This window comes from Delphinapterus leucas, chromosome 3, assembly GCF_059928025.1.
Source record: "Delphinapterus leucas isolate spDelLeu-1000000601 "Yukka" chromosome 3, BTC_Dleu_Yukka2, whole genome shotgun sequence".
In the NCBI taxonomy this organism is placed as follows: Eukaryota; Metazoa; Chordata; class Mammalia; order Artiodactyla; family Monodontidae; genus Delphinapterus; species Delphinapterus leucas.
Genome location: NC_143131.1, coordinates 102,664,808 through 102,680,213, shown reverse-complemented (window position 1 = coordinate 102,680,213; position 15,406 = coordinate 102,664,808). Strand labels below are relative to the sequence as shown.

The window sequence follows — 15,406 nt, the reverse complement described above, 5'->3', positions numbered from 1 at the left end:
TACTATTCTTTTTGTACATTTGAAATTATTTCAAAATAAAGTTTAAAATGTATTCTCTCTGGCCCCATTACCTCTATGACCTGCCCTCTCTCTGTTTAATAAGCTGGTCTGATTGAATAACAGGTATCAAGGAGTGGGGGGGTGGGTAGGGCTATGAGGGTACCAAGAGTGGAGAGCACCTCTGCTGAGGGGTCTGTGTTCAATCTCACCTGCCGACTCTTCTGTCAGAGCCTTTCTCTTAATCCTCACCTGACATACTTTACAGTCTCTCTTGCTTATTCTGCATTATTAAAGTTTAAGATGAGTCAAGTGCAGTTGGGGCTATAATTATTGAGCGCAGACTTTACTGAGAGAAATGGATTGCCTGACATATGTTTTGTCAGATAAAGAAACAACTGAGGATCATTCAATATAACAATAATAAGTAGAGAGACGATCCATAATTCATATCAGACCAACTTATCCTATAGGAACCCAAGGAAAAGTTAGAAAATGTGTTTCACATCTGAGACTTCCAAATTCTAATTTCATAAGTTAAAATGGACACATATATTCAACTGAATAAAGCAAACAGTGTCATTAACTCTCTGACACTGTCTGCTTCCTCTATACAACCAATGAGATTACCACAAAAATATTTATCAGTCTATCCAAGCAAAGTTCTAACATAAGAATCAGTGATGTGACAATCTTGGGTAATACACTTCTGACAGTTCTGAAAGCCTACTGGATGCATTAACCCTTTAACGTAATGCACAAACATTAATAGAAGTTCAGAGAGTTGTGACAAAAGTGAACCATCTCTAAAGCAACCAATTAATCACATTAGTTTAAAATTTGAAAAGAAAAAAATACAATATTCAGGAAGATATGCCATCTGTTCATTTCAAGACATCAAGAGATTTAGCTAGATACGAACTATATATGAACAAATACAGAAAGACGCTATTACATTAATAAGACTGCTTAAAAAAAAGGAAATCAAATATACAGAAATACAACTTGAAGAGCTGTTTCATCTTTGGCAAGAAGGCAGTCTGGAATTGTGATTTGGAATAAGTGATTTCTCAGCCTTTCTTGGGGTCACAGATGTGAAAATCTGCAGACCTCCCTGGAAACATACATACACATAACATGCAAGATTTTACAGGCAGTTCCAAGATGAGGAAATTGTGTTGAGGGGCAGTTACCTCCTACTTTCTGAAACACAGATGAGCCAGTTAACTGACACTGACCAAACATTGGTAGCCCAGCTGACTCCCCCTCTTGCCTCGACACTCCTTGCTCTGTACTCCATCTCTCCTTCTCTGCTCCCCTGTCCTTTGCTCTGCCCCATCCATTCCTACACTCCACCCCCCTGTCTCTGTGCCCAGCCGGCCCCAATTCCTCACCCATTCCCATTTCTCCCTCATCCTTCCCATCCCCATTGCCTTAACTGGTCCAGATATGGAAATAAATTATACTTTTGAGTGATTTAACTAAAGTTTTATGTTATTATTCATAATTTTAAAAGCCAGTGAGCTGAAAATTTTACATTTACAGACAGAAGATTGAGAGATTGGGAGGGGGAAAAAAGAAAAAGAGATGAAGGGAGGGAAAAACAGTGTTTTCCAAGAAAAAAAAAAGTTGTTTTATATCGGGCTGTTACTTTTTGTCTTTGTATTTTTTCCCCACAGGTCCATACTAGGAAAAAGTGCCGCCCTCCACCTCCACCTGTGACAATCAGGAGGGTTTGGGAACACAGAGAGCCCTGAGCACCCACAGTGGGACCAGAACATAGGGCCTACAGATGAGGGCAGGAGATTCTTCCACACTGGGCCAGGGTCAGGGCCAGGAGGCCAGACGCCGAGGGGCGGGCTCTAGAACCAGGACCTGGCAGATGCTGAGATGGTACTAAGTCCAGCCTCCAGGAATCAGCAGTTGCATTTTATACACCTTTCCAGGTAGCTAGCACTGTCCATGGCTCTGCCATATACTCTAAATCATGACAGGATGACACTCCGGGACAAAGGCGAACCGACAGGGGATTATGTGAGGAGAGGAGGGAGACTAAGTTCAGCCACACTCAGCCACAGTTTGTCGACAAAATTCATAATCCCTCTATTGTGGAAATTATTTGCAGGTGAGTTATTTCACAATTAGACAAATTTTTCACGCTCTTAAGGCAAAAGTCCACAGAGGCACCGCTATCCATCTTTCATTTATTGTATGTTCCCTCCATGTCAGGCACCATATAGAGGTATAGGTAGAGATATGTATATTTCTACGTATTCATAACTTAATGTCATCCTCAAAATAACCATATGATGTAGTTATATAAGCCCCACTCTGTAGATGAGAAATCTGAAGCCTAGCACAAATCACCCAAAGTCAAACACACTAAGTCAGAAGATGGAATCTGAATACAGCTCTGTCTCTCTGACTCGGAAGCCTGTGCTCTAAGCCTGAGTTTCTCAGCTTCTCAAGCTTTCCTGTGCAGGTGCATCTCCTGGGGATCTTGTGAGAATGCAGAGTGATTCCCGTAGGTCTGGGGTGGGTCCTGAGAGTCTGCATTTCTAACAAACACCCACCAGGGCTGCTGCTCCGTGGACCACATATTGAGTAGCAAGGGGCTAAATAAACTATTACATTTACTAGACTCATTCCATACTTACAGCTGTGACTTCTAAAATGTGACACTGCTGCCAGAAATACATTTCTAAAGAGTTAACTATTTTAAAGATAAAAACAAGCAATATGTTTTACAGCTATTAAACCGTGCAGGGATTTTTATTTTATAATTCAGAAAACACAAGCTTGTAACCTAAAACCAATTTTTAATGAAATAAAATGCATCTCCAATTTTTTCTGCATGCAGTCCTGTTGTTTACAGCCAGAAGAATCTCTTCAGTGTCCTATGCCCAAACCAGATGCATCCCGCGTTTCTACCAGGAAGCCATCAGAATCTATTAAAATTACTGTATACTGATAGCAGCAGGGACATGACAAATCGCAGGCCAAGAGTCAGATACCACAGAATGTATTTCAGGGCTTTGGGGGCAGGCCCATTTGCAACCAAATGATATTGTGTGAGGCTGGCCTGCTCAGTGCATGACAAACTGATGCAATTTCAGTGCTGTCTGCGGGCCAGGGGAGATTTCTCTGATGCTGGTTGTGGTTAGTTTACAGAATTGTGCAGAGTTCCCAGATTTGAATCACTTGGGGCCTGAAAGGGCTTCACTTGACAAGCTACAAATAATTACACTCTACTCTTTCCATTGTACTCTATTATTTTGCCCCCCTTATCTCCAGGATTTGAGCTTTTGTGAACAAGCAAGGTCGGCTTCTATTTTGACCACAACACAACAAAACATTGTTCTTTTCTGATATGATAAATAAAACAAGGCCCTGCAGACTAAACATTTTTATCAGGCCCATTTTCCACTTTTATAGGCAAAAGTCAACTTTGAGCTCAGTTAGAAAGGGTGAGCTGGACAAAGCAGGCAGACAGGTTCCTGCAATCCTCACTTAAGGATGTGCTCTCGCTATCTGGTTATTGCAAAACCTCATTTGAAAAATGGGATATTGACTGACAGATAAAGGGCACATGGGCAGTTGCTCTTAACAAGGTTTCTACTTCCCTTGTTCCCCTCCCTCTCATCTCCAGCTCCATCCTAACAGCTCTCATTCAGATATTCATAATGAAAAAGTTTTCCCAACTTGGGATGCATGCAATTAGAACCAAGCTGTCTTATGTCAGTGCACTGCTCAGAAACACCAGAGACTCCAAATTCAAGTTTGCTATTGAAGAAAGCAACTTGTGGAAGATTTTAAAGAGCATATCACCCAACTTCAGGTGGCTCCTAAGGATAATATATTGATTATTGCTCCATGTATTTTAATTGAGTAAATGTGAAGCTTTATGCTTTCATACTTTTCCAAAGAAAAACACAAGATTTTTTGTTTAAACTCCAATGTCAAGTAACATTTCATAAAGTTCTAGTCTCCAGAAAAGTTAAAAAAAAATCTATAATGATGATTAACACTGACTCAAATAAAGTAATCTAAACATCCCCTTTTAAAATCTGTTAAGCCTTGAGTATAGGTCAACCCTCCAGACTTAATTTTTGCAACAACACTATGACATGCCTATAGAATTTCATATAATAAAAACTGGTCATTACTATCCCCATTTCAGAGATCAGGAAACTGAGGCATGGAAAAGTAAAGTAACTTGCTCAGTGAGTCACAGCTACTAAGTGGTAGCAACTGGGAACTGAGCCCAAAGAGTGACTTGAGCTGCCTTGAATACGGCTTCCTAGTTCCACAATTCCATCTACCTAAGGCCAGGTGGAACACAAGCCCAACATATCTCATCTAAGCAGAAACCAAGAGCCTGGAGAGTATTCAGGTTGACAGTAGAGACAAAGAATAGTGAGATTAAATTCTCATCAGCAGCTAAAGGATCTAAAACATAAAATTTCAGCTCCCCAAAGTAGATACCTTGATCCTGCCTCAGTACATGTCTTGCTGTAAACTGGACCCCTCCTACTCTTCAAATCTGGCTTGTCTAATATGGCAACACTCACCACAAACCACTTTTGGGCATTTGAAATGCGGCTAGCCCGAAGGGAGGTGTCCTCTACATGTAAAACACACCCAATTTAAAAAGCTACTACAGGGCTTCCCTGGTGGCGCAGTGGTTGAGAGTCCGCCTGCCGATGCAGCGGACACGGGTTCGTGCCCTGGCCCGGGAAGATCCCACATGCCGTGGAGCGGCTGGGCCCGTGAGCCATGGCCGCTGAGCCTGCATGTCTGGAGCCTGTGCTCCGCAACGGGAGAGGCCACAACAGCGAGAGGCCCGCGTACCGCAAAAAAAAAAAAAAAAAAAAAGCTACTACAAAAAATATAAAATATTCATCATTTTATATGGATGAAAAGTTAAATAATATGTTGGATTTATTGGGCTAAATGAAATATATTACAATTCATTTCACCTGTTTCTTTTTACTTTTTAAAATATGGCTACTAGAAATATGTGGCTCGCTTTATATTTCCATTAGATGATGTGCTCTAAACTCACCCCTTAATCCCAAACTTTGTATGGCTGAGTCATTGGCACAAGCTGGTTACCTGACAAGAAAAGCAACTCCAAGAACAGAAGTCTGCCTCGCAGGAAGCCTCCTTTCCACTTACACTCCTTCTCCCTTCAGATTCCTCAGGCTCTCACACCACTGTCCCCTCCCCTTGACCTTGAAATACTCACTGTCAGTGTTCTGATTTAGAAAGAGCCTTTACCTGACCCTGCTTTTCTTCTTGCTGCTGTGCTTTCTTTCCCTCCTTTCACTGTCAAAGCACCTGAAAGGGTCCACACTCCCATTTTCCTCACTCTCTCCAACTTCCCTAATTCACTGCAATCTGACTTCCATCCCCCCCCCACTGAAACTGCTCCTCAAAGGTCCACATCCTCACCTCTTCCTCCTGACCCCTCTGTTCTCTCTAGAACAGCTGCTGGGCCCCTAACCACACAGTGGGCCTCGCCAACCCACGTGCTTCACCTGGACTGATGACCAACCAGGCACTTGGAAGACAGGGACAAAACCTATGTATCGAGCTCTGTCGACCTGTCTGTTGGACTCTGTCGACCTTTGCCCCAATTCTATGCTGAATTGTCCGCTGCAGCCCCTTCATGAATGTGCATGAACCCTTAGCTTAAAACTTCCCCAGTTTTGCTGTTAGGGGAGACACTGCTTTGGGAAAGATCCCCGGTGTTCTCTTTACTTGCTGCAAACATTCATCCTTCCTTCTCCCCGATCCTTGGTTTGGATGTATCTTTTGGCTCAATACCCACCAAGAGGCAAACCCAGTTTTCAGGTAACAGACCCCTCCCCTTGCCTCTCCTGTCCAGAATCACACTGAGTCTCAAGCATCATCTGAACAGTGAACATGAAGGCACAGTCAAAGGAATAAGAAGCAAACTCTTGGGCAAAGGTGAAAATCTTGTCATTGGCTACTAGGAGGAAGTGAAACTGGAATTGGTTCAGAAACGGAAAACACAAGCTAACCAGCTGGGGGTGGGAGAGCAGGATAGGTTTCCTGCAGGCAGAAGAACGTGAGATTCGGAGGCATGAGAAGCCCAGGGCCTCCAGCAACTGAGCTATGGCGGAGCAGTTCAGGCATGTAGGGCAGAAAGTGGCAAGTGAAGAGATCAGAGGTAGAGGACTAAATTTTATTTTATTTATTTACTTTTAACATCTTTATTGGAGTATAATTGCTTTACATTGTTGTGTTAGTTGCTCTTGTATAACAAAGTGAATCAGCTATACATATACATATATCCCCATATCTCCTCCCTCTTGCGTCTCCCTCCCACCCTCCCTATCCCACCCCTCTAGGTGGACACAAAGCACCGAGCTGATCTCCCTGTGCTATGCGGCTGCTTCCCACTAGCTATCTATTTTACATTTGGTAGTGTATATATGTCAATGCCAATTTGTTATTTACCTTTTTTAGCTACCAATTCTAGACAGTTTCTAAAGCCCACTGTTCTGGAATCCCTCATATCCACCCTATGGCACTGTCCCTTCATCCTGTCACTTCTCCATCCCCCTACCCTAGCCTGGTGCACGGCAATAGTCTCATAGCCGACTCCAATCAACCACCTTTGGAAACGTTCTGTACATCAAGGTAAGTTTAATCAACATGATGTCCTCATTTTCATGTCACTTGGCTGTTCAGAAATATGCTCTGCAGCCCTGTTTACCTCTGCACAAAGTTATCCGATTTCAAAGTTTCCGATCCCATCCTTACCTGCTGCTGGTGACAGGCATTCTCTCCTCTCCACCACGCCCCCCCCCCAAGCAACTCAGACATCCCACCTTCTAGAATGTGCCCTCCTCTCTCCAATCCCCGTCAAAAGTGGAATGAACTCTGACACTTCAGCGATGGTGGCTGCCACCCTCCAGGAGAAACAGAGAAAAGGCAGTCCTCCACAGGGACCTCTGCCACCTGGCTCTGCCCCATGTACCTAGAATACTTCCCACTCCACCTACCACTACCTCCTGCACACTGGACACTGCTCTCTTCCCATCCCCCATCACATAATGTTCATTTACATGTTTTTACCTTTTGGGGGGTAGGGGTTCCTTCACAAAAGGCTTATCCTTTCCATCTGCTTATCTAGATCCTATCTATGCTTCAAAACACAGCTGAAGCCATTTCTTGTAGGAAGTCTTCCGGGTACTTTACTCCTCACTGATGTCATTCTCAAAACCTCCATTCAATACACCTTGCTATTTTTCTACCTATTACCATAAAGCATTCATTATTGATTCATGGGTGCTGTGTCATTTGTGTAGAACTAAACTGCAAACTCCTTGAGGGCTGGAATCATGCATTATCATTGTCAATTGCCCGTAGCTGGCAACAAGCAGGGATTCGAAGACTAGATTTACTAAGTTATACAGATTAATTATTGCTACTTTATAACAGATAAATGCTTTCCTTCCTTTGTATGCTAAGACTAAGAGCACAGAGGTTAAATGGCAGTGACCTTTAATAATCTCCATCTATCCTTCATGGAACTATCCCTGAGAATTAACTATCTTACAATGTTACAAATATATTAACTAAGCAGTTGATCAGTTCAAAATATGTTAAGGGGCTTTCAAAGACTAATATTTCTTTATTTTTATAAACTGACACTATGATAAATGGCCAATGAAAATGAATACATTACTAACATAGAGCAAATGCTGTTTTTTAGAAACTCTCCAAATCTAAAAAACTGGAAAATAAACATATACTTTGAAAATGACAGTACTGTAGTCAACTTAAGAATCCAGGGTCTACCCACATTCATTTAAGAACAATCTGTACAGCACCTGAAGAACATTAATGGAACTGTTTATAAAGGTTTAAATATAAAATCGTGCACAAGAAATTCAGGAGGAAAGATCACAACTCGACAGTTATCCATCATGCCAGGAGGCGCTCCTGCATAGACCCAGGGCAGCCAAAGGAAGCAAAAACTGGATAAATCAAACAAAAGAAGTACTTAGTCTAGCTTTTGCATATCTAACGTTAAAACACACACACAAGATTTTAAATCACTTTTCACCATTATTATTTAATAAGCCGGTTCCTGGAACTTTTGGCTCTGTGCCCATTTTCAATATGAAAATGTTTCCTATATTTTAACTCTGCACATTACTGGACATTCAAGCTTACAAAACACTTCCTTCAATTACCAAAACTCACTCTCCCATGGGCTATCCTTTGTACTGAGTTTCTGTTTCAAGTTTCTCTCCAGGGTTTAATAACGATACTGGAAAACTCGTTTTGGTTTCCTAAATCAACCCCCAATGAACCGGGTGCATGGCTTCCAACTCTGACCTCCAAATCCCAGGAACATTCCAAAAGGTACTAGCATGATGCCCCTCCACCAGGACCACTTGGGCAGCAACAAGACCAGAGCCCTTCGGATCCAACTGGTTCAGGGGGAATTCTGGTCACTGGAGCTGCTGGCACTTTGGTCCCATCAAGAATAACTCTGCACACCGCACCTCTCACCGCACCAGAATCACAGCCGGCTTCATTACAATCTCCGGACAGAAGGCTTACGACATGCAATCTACCTGGCAGGCTAAACAGCTTCCTCCTGTGCGGTGTCGACTCCAAGAGACTTCGGACCCCTGGGCAGGTGGCACTGAGCAGGAGAGCAGGGATGCCCAGGCCAGTGGTAGAGAAGACACGAGAAAAGGTAAAACGTGTGCTTCTCACGTGCTGCCGCAAAAAGAAATCTATCATTCTCCTCCTGTTTTTTAGATCCAGGATAGTAACAGCAACTGTTTTTTAGTGTATGTCCAACACCATAGTATGTGCTTTTCATTTGTTATCTCGGTTACATGTTTATCTTCAAAACTCTCAGTGCCAGCATTCCCCCAGCCTTACAAACGAAGAGACTGAGTCATTAGGACACCTGTCCAGGTGAGAACCCAGGTCTGGCTTACCTTCAAGCCCAGACACTTTCCGCCCTGCTGCACTCCCCCTAGACTGCGTATGCCTCAAGCAAATGATGGCAAAATATTAAAAGAAGACTTCTTTAGAAGTGCATATTTGCACGGGCAATCCATAAGACTCATCTACTTTTTCCCCACAAAAATGAAGTCCTGAGATGGCGCTCACCAGCTTTTTGCCTGCACCTACTCAGCTATCTCAGGACCAGCTTGAGGCTGAAGAAAAGGCAAGATCGCAGAGATCACGACAGACCTCCCTGGTCTCCTCCCGAAGAGAACCTCCCCCATACGGGTACCAGAAAGGCTGGATACCTCGGTTATTAGAGGATTTTGGAGGTGGAGGTGCTTTTGTAGAGATCCACGTGGCCTGGTATCCCCTGGATATGGGACGAAAGAGAAAAATGTCAAATGCACTGGCCATTCAGGTGCATGCTGAAGGAAAAATTAAGTATGATGCAACTGCTCGACAGGGACAGTCAAAAGACAAGGTCATTTATAGCAAGTACACTGACCTGGTTCCCAAAGAAGTCATGAATGCAGATGACCCAGGCCTGCAAAGACCTGATGAAGAAGCCATTGAAGAGATAACAGGAAAGACAAGGGTAGCCTTAGAAAAATCCGTATCGCAGAAGGTTGCTGCAGCCATGCCAGTCCGAGCAGCTGATAAACTGGCCGCTCCTCAGTATATCCGATACACACCATCTCAACAAGGAGCGGCGTTCAACTCTGGAGCTAAACAGAGAGTTATTCGAATGGTGGAAATGCAGAAAGATCCAATGGAGCCTCCAAGGTTCAAGATTAATAAGAAGATTCCCCGGGGATCACCTTCTTCTCCTGCACCTGTCATGCACTCTCCTAGCCGAAAGATGACCGTGAAGGAACAAGAAGAGTGGAAGATTCCTCCCTGTATTTCAAACTGGAAAAATGCAAAGGGTTATACAATTCCATTAGATAAATGTCTGGCAGCTGATGGAAGAGGGCTGCAGACAGTTCACATCTATGAAAATTTTGCAAAACTGGCCGAAGCCCTCTACATTGCTGATCGGAAGGCTCGTGGAGCTGTGGAAATGCGTGCTCAAGTAGAGAGAAAGATGGCTCAAAAAGAAAAGGAGAAACATGAAGAGAAACTTAGAGAAATGGCCCAGAAAGCCAGGGAGAGAAGAGCTGGGATCAAAACCCATGTGGAAAAAGAGGATGGGGAGGCACGTGAGAGGGATGAAATCCAGCATGACAGGCGAAAAGAGAGACAGCATGACCGGAATCTTTCCAGGGCAGCTCCAGATAAGAGGTCGAAACTGCAGAGAAATGAAAATCGAGGTATCAGTGAAGTCATTGCTCTGGGTGTGCCCAATCCTCGGACTTCCAATGAAGTTCAGTATGACCAAAGGCTCTTCAGCCAATCCAAGGGTATGGACAGTGGTTTTGCAGGTGGAGAAGATGAAATTTACAATGTTTATGATCAAGCCTGCAGAGGTGGTAAAGATATGGCCCAAAATATTTACAGGCCCAGTAAAAATCTGGACAAGGACATGTATGGTGATGACCTAGAAGCCAGAATAAAGACTAACAGATTTGTTCCCGATAAGGAGTTTTCTGGTTCAGACCGTAGACAAAGAGGCCGAGAAGGACCAGTTCAGTCTGAGGAGGATCCTTTTGGTTTGGACAAATTTTTGGAAGAAGCCAAACAGCACAGTGGCTCTAAAAGACCCTCAGATAGCAGTCGCCCCAAGGAACATGAGCATGAAGGCAAGAAGAGGAGAAAGGAGTAGATACTTTCTTCAGAGTGAATGAACTACTATTCATAACCCTAATGATGCAAGTCATATGGGGGAACACTTTGTAAATGGCCAGGATAAAAACTAAATCTGGGTGTCAGAGCCCAGCACTACTTTTTATTATAGGAGAAAGGGGGGGGGGTGGAAAAATTCTACTTTGAATTATTTATTTTTTAGAGAGTGGGTTGTGTTTGTGCTTCTCCCACCTTTTGGCATTTATAGAACATACTGCCCCACACATGAAATTAAGGCCACTTCCTTTCGAGTGACATCAGTACTTTGGGGTTAATATTTTGTCTAAGAATGACTGCTTACGAGTAAAGTTACCCCAACCACAGTGCGCAGAAAGAAGGATGTTCACACATTGGAGCTGTCCTGCCAAATGATGTTTGCCCCTGTTGTGCTCTGTTTTAATTTGGAGTGGGGAAAGTACGCTCCTGCTTGGTGCAACTGTTTCCAATAAAAACATTTAGACAAAAAAAAAAAAAAGAAGTCATACACAGATGTAGAGAACAAACATATGTACGCCAAGCGGGGAAAGCGGCGGGGGGATGGGGGTGGTGGTGGGATGAACTGGGCGATTGGGATTGACATGTACACACTGATGTGTATAAAAAAAAATAATAAATGAAGTCATAATATTCAAGCTCTCTGGAGTTCTAAGTAAACTTTTTTCATGGCACTGTAGTTTGCGTTTGGCAAAACTTTATCATTAATAGGTTTTGACAGAGTGTGTCTACCGGACATGAGAAAATCCTAAACAGTTCATGAATAAAATAAACACAGGTCAAACTCTAATTCAACTTCATGAACCCCAAATCGCTTTGCCATACCGGAATTTCTACGAAATGTTTACTTGAAAGGCATTATTTTCGTTGTTTTTGTTTTGCTTTGGTGGTAAAGTGAAGGAAAAGGAGAGGCGTTCACAGTATCCAATGTAGTCAAATCAGGAATCCCACACCAGCCTAACTTAGGGAAATCTCTATAGAAATCCAACATAAAGATTTAAATTCTTAGAAACAAATGCCAACACCAACTACTACAGAACCAACCACGTGTTAAGGGCTTTACACCTATTATTTCACTTGATTAAAACAATCCCTAATGGATATAAAGCATTCCTAGTATGCCTATTTATGAGAACCAAGGCTCAAAGCATTTAAACAAGTGGGGACTGTTAAACACATGGTTAGGAAGTGGCTGGGTGTCATCCAAGGTCCACTCTTCAACAGTGTTGCTACTTCTCTTCTCACAGAAAGTTCTCTCAAGGAGGTCAAGGTTACAAAATAAACATAAACATCTACCTGATTCACAAAGGCTGGCTCTAATGCTGCATGGGCCAGTATCAGAACAAGTACAACACGCTGACACTTGTCAGCACCCAAGGACGCACATCAATTTTCCCCTCTACTTGGACCATCACACCCATTTAGTGCTCCCTGGTTGCCCCATGTGTTAGGCAACAAGGAAACTTGTTGGGAGACTCCGCCCCCAGCTGTCTTTCACACAGGCTTCTAGACTGTGTTTTGGTACCTGGCCTTCAGAGAAGGACTGAGCCAAGGTTGTGAAGGCAGAGAGAGGCCTAATTACAGCGGTAGCTCTTTTTGCACTAAACGTAATCTGAGGCAGACCCTTGCCAGGCAGTTCACATGCCTCATGCCATTTAATATTGGCAATGACTTTATGGCTGGGTATTATCGTTCACCTGTTTTAAAGATAAGAAAACTGAAGTTAACAGTTTTCTCATTTTGAAGCTTATTAACGTAACTGTGTTTATACATTCAGCTCTCCATGGAGCAATACAGGATTAGTTGATTTAACTATAGCTCAGGTGTACATGGTGTTCACAAACAGGAAGAATCTTTCTGAAAGAGAGTTCTGGGATTTCTTGAGGGTCTTGGAAAGAAACTGCTGAAAGTGATGGCAACCTTAGGGCCCAGTACAGCACCTGGTGTACTGTAGGCCTTCAAGAACCATTGGTTGAGGACTTCCCTGGTGGCACAGTGGTCAAGAATCTGCCTGCCAGTGCAGGGGACACAGGTTCGAGCCCTGGTCCGGGAAGACCCCACATGCCACAGAGCAACTAAGCCCGTGCGTCACAACAACTGAGCCTGCACTCTAGGGCCCGCCTGCCACAACTACTGAAGCCCACGCGCCTAGAGCTTCTGCTCCACAACAAGAGAAGCCACTGCAGTGAGAAGCCCGTGCACCGCAACCAAGAGTAGCCCCTGCTCGCTGCAACTAGAGAAAGCCCGAGCACAGCAATGAAGACCCAACGCACCCAAAAATAAATAAATAAACAAATGTATTAAAAAAAACAAAGAAAAAAAGAACCATTGGTTGGGTAATTCCCTGACTGTCCAGTGGTTAGGACTCTGTGCTTTCACTGCTGAGGGCCTGGGTTCAATCCCTAGTCTGGGAACTGAGATCCCCCAAGGCATGTGGCCAAACACAGAGAAAAAAAAAAGAACCATTGGCTGAATAAATGAATGTAAGTAAATATTGGGGCTGATGAAATTGTGCCTCACGCTCCACATCTCCATGCCTTCACCCAGCCCTCACCCACTGCCACCTCTCATGGCTCCGGCCTGTGCCTGGTACTTGTGCCAGGCTCTCCCTGCCAGCCCCGCTTGGGGCCCTACACAGCACCCAGTACACAAACTTACTCACCCTAATCACATGAACTCTGAGCTAAACTTCCAATAAAGCAGACTGTCGGCCTCCACAGCCAGGCATTTAGAATCCTCTAGGTCACAGAAAGATGAACTCCACAGAACTTTTCTAAAACTGGGACTTACTGAAGGAACAAACCCTGACTGCAGAAACAGCTTCTAACACAAAACTCCAGGTTACAGTGACATTCGTTCAAACTGCCGTCATCTGAACCTGGCTAAACCTGAACACTGATGAGTCAGAAGTCAAAAGTTCTACTTCTGCTCAGATAAAAGCACACAAGAATGGGTCTGGGTGGGGACTGGCCCAGCCCCACTGCCAGGCCAGAGCCATATGCTAAAACACTTACAGATTTAGGTTTGGTTGTCTGCCTTCTTCTAAAAAGACCTTCTTATATCAGGAGAAAGGAGGAAAACAATTCAAAGTTTTACCTGCGAACACTATTAGGAGTCTACAGTGAAGAAGAGTGGCTGGAATTTCATCTAAACACTCAGTGATCAATAAATAAATAGCAGTTGTCAACAATCGGTTGTTTAACCACATAATCAACATTCTTCATTTGTTTTTACATATGAGGTGATAAGCACACTTTAGATGACATTCTCTAATCTGAAAGCATTGCAAGGGTCTTTTGATAATGCTTTTTTTTTTTTACAGTTTTTTTTTGCAGTATAATTTTTTACATCTTTACTGGAGTATAACTGCTTTACAATGGTGTGTTAGTTTCTGCTTTATAACAAAGTGAATCAGCTATAATGCTTTTTAAAAATAATTCATTTAAAAAGATACAAATGAACTTATTTACAAAACAGAAATAGATCCACAGACATAGAAAACAAACGTGGTTACCAAGAGGGAAAGGGGAGGGGGATAAATTAGGTGTTTGGGATTAAAATATACACACTACTATATATAAAATAGATATACTCAATATTTTGTAATAATCTATAAGGGAAAAGAATCTGAAAAAGAATATATATATATATACCTGAAAAAGAATATATATATTTATATATACCTGAATCACTGTGCTGTAACACCTGAAACTAACACAACATTGTAAATCAACTATACTTCAATGAAATAAATAAAAATCTAAGTACAAATAAAACAATAACTCATTTAAAGCAGTGAATTAAATATGAAACTACTCAAAGGTGAAAAAACTTAACACTAGATGAAAGAAAGGTAAAATAGATGATGAAATATTAACCTCTATTGGCAAAAATTTAATTAGAAAGATTAGAAATAACAACAGCCGCCCCAGTCGGAGAGTTCTTACTATGAGGCTGATACTTAATTTGAGATCCTTGAGAGAAAACTGAGGTCAGCACTTTAGGGAACAGAGGGAGGGTGATGACTTGCACAAGTTGCCTTGCTGGGAAGTTACAAGCCAGAATGTGGTACCAAGTCTGTCTGGCTCCAAAGCTTACCAGTGACACTCCTTAGAAGTTCCTCAAACTAGCTGACATCAGGAAAGCTTTTTCTAAGTTCATTTGTTTATGGATCCAAAGACTTAAGAGTGTTTTAAGTGCTCAGTCTTAGGTGCACTTTGGCTGAATCAGAATGTAAATCAGTCCTTTAAAGCTTTCAAACAAAGCTGACATATCTCCTTCATGCTAAATATACACTCTACAGGGCATCTTTTTCAAAACAGGGTAAGCCACCTCCTTAGTTTGCAGGCTTAGCTACAAATTAAAATCACCTGAAGAGCTCAACCTACCAAAGCCTGGGCTCCAATCACCTGAGAATCTCTGGAGATGGAGCCTGAAAGTGCTCTTAAGAACCACTGACTTTCCCTATTAAGATGTGCTGGGGCAAGTAACCTCCCTTAATGATCTCCACAAGCATCGTGGGGATATTTTTAGTGCAGTTCTTAACTTTTACGGCTCATCAGAATCACCCAAAGACTTTTAAAAAATTCCAGTGCTCAACCCATACTCCAGAACCATTAGACTGTCT

At 42.7% G+C, this 15,406-nt stretch overlaps 1 protein-coding gene and 1 pseudogene across 3 annotated transcripts in view; one reads left to right on the top strand and one right to left on the bottom strand.

Annotated features, from left to right (window-relative positions):
* The window catches only part of SNX24 (sorting nexin 24), a 163,628-nt gene that overhangs the window by 128,895 nt on the left and 19,327 nt on the right, over positions 1-15,406 (bottom strand). The gene's annotated exons all lie outside the window — the stretch shown is intronic.
* Positions 9,140-11,167, top strand: LOC111182362 (SNW domain-containing protein 1 pseudogene; annotated as a pseudogene).